Below are 2,156 nucleotides of genomic sequence, written 5' to 3' on the forward strand. Positions count from 1 at the left end.
CAACACTATTTTTTTTTTATTTTAAGGTGTCACCAATTAATATGAAAATAAAACTTACAAAGCAGATCTTTATATAGACTCAAAGTCTCCTTTCTCTTTTTTTCTTAAGCAATGTGGGATATGAGACATGTGTATATATAGAATTATGAATAGGTTTGCAGCTTGTTCCTAAACAATGCGGAATTCCTTCATCTTTTAACTAACAACATAAGATTAAATGCTACATTATATTTTATATATTTTTACTTATAAAGTTTAAATTTTTTTACAAAAAGTTAACATTTGTTACATTATAAATAAAACTTTTAAACTCTATAAGTAAAAAATTATAAAATATAAAATGAATATGGTAAAATATTAAAAAATAAATATTAAAAAATTACTAATAGTTAAGTGATCATTTTGTAAGTTTTATAATTCGATAGCCAAAAAGCATAGTTAAGTGACTACTAATGTAATTTAATCTAGATATAAAATATGAAAATAATTATTATATTTTATGTATATTATATATTTCTATAAAAAACTTATTTAACATAATTATATACTATGTTTAAATAGATTATCTATCTAGTCAAAATACATCTGAAATAAATTTATCAACATTAATTAGGTGATGAAAATTAAATTAAAATTAGGATTAAAAATTAATGAGTATAGTAAAATCTTAAAATTAATAAATATTTAAAAAGATATATTTATTTTTATAATTACAAAAAATACTATTTGAGTACCAAATACTCACAATTTATTTATTAATCAAACATTCATAATATACAATAAAATAAATAATAAAAATTAAAATATAACTTCTAAATTTAAATAATATAAAATTATTTTAAAATTATAATTGCATGGATATTAACTTCAAACATTTAAAATTGAATAGAAGATTATTGCATGTACAAGTTTCATATGTGCAATTTATTCTTTTTTTTAATAGTCTTTTTGTATATGCTAACAATTCTAAAATGCAACAAGATTAAAGATCTCAAAAGATAACTGTACAGGCCTATTTTTCCGGCACGCTGGAAAATATAAAAATAAGCTAAAAAGGGTCCAGTTCATTTACAACAGGCCCGAAGGGCCCAAACCCAAATCAACCATGGCCTAAACTTAAAACAATTTCAGTAAAAAACCTAACCCTAGCCCTTGCCTCGCGCCGCTGCTCCCATGTGCGCCTTCAGCGCACACCACGCCCGAGGCCTGCCATCGCCAGTCGGCCTTACACCAAAATGGCAAGCCATGCCTCTGCCTTCGCCAAATACCTGCAAGCAACATGAAAGAAGAAACAAACAGCAGCAAATATTTTTCTTTTATAAAACCCAAACAAATGTAATATCAATGGGGGGGCCTCAACTGTAATGGTTTTTTTCTTTATGTTTTCTTCTTTTCTTTCGGCAAAAGCCGAATACGTTGTAAAAAAGGGGGCTTTTGACAAACATTAAGAAAATAAAAGAAACAGAAACACGTTTCTAAAAGTTTTTTTTTCAGATTTACATCATTTTTTTCGTCTTTTATTTTTTATTTTTTTGTTTATTTTATACATTAAAATAAAATCAAAAAGGAGGAAGGGATACTCACCGGAGTCATCCCGTGATCGCGTCGTCGGAGGGTGACTCTCCGTCTTCGGCACCAGATCTGAGGGGAACGAAGGTTTCCTCATCCTTTTCTTAAGTTTAGAGAGTGTTTTTGGTATTTTGGGGCTCGGATCGGGGTTCAGGAGATCATTTTAGGCCGGAAAGGCCCATTTTTGGAACTCCGACCACCGTGCACGGTGGCCGACGGACGGTGGCCCGATGATCAGAGGCGGCCGAACTTTGGCAGGCCTTGGGGGCCTGAGAGAGAGAAAGCTCTTTGTTTTTTAGAAAAATGATGAAAATGAAATTTTTGGGCCTTTTTTTTATATTTATATTAATTATAAAACGGCGCCGTTTTGGTGGGGGTGGATCCGCGCGTCGACCCGACCCATTACTAGGAGGATCCGCGTGTTTTCCATTTTGGGGATATTTACGCAGATGGTCCTCCCCTTTTTGTAGCGCGTTCAAATCAATTTTTTTTATTTCTAATTTTCGCCCTTTAATTTGATGTCCGCTTCATTTGGGTCCTCACCATAACGCTGCGTTTTGGAGGGTGGGAAATATTACCCTTTTAGT

At 31.5% G+C, this 2,156-nt stretch overlaps 1 long non-coding RNA gene across 1 annotated transcript; it reads right to left on the bottom strand.

Moving 5' to 3' along the window:
• Positions 1-893: 893 nt before the first annotated feature.
• Positions 894-1,869, bottom strand: LOC128040978 (uncharacterized). The gene is made up of 2 exons (XR_008195772.1): positions 1,585-1,869; positions 894-1,268 (listed from the first exon to the last, which is right to left on the bottom strand). It is a non-coding gene; the product is annotated as an uncharacterized LOC128040978 (long non-coding RNA).
• Between the last annotated feature and the right edge of the window lie 287 nt (positions 1,870-2,156).

Source organism: Gossypium raimondii, chromosome 5 (genome assembly GCF_025698545.1).
Source record: "Gossypium raimondii isolate GPD5lz chromosome 5, ASM2569854v1, whole genome shotgun sequence".
NCBI lineage: Eukaryota > Viridiplantae > Streptophyta > Magnoliopsida > Malvales > Malvaceae > Gossypium > Gossypium raimondii.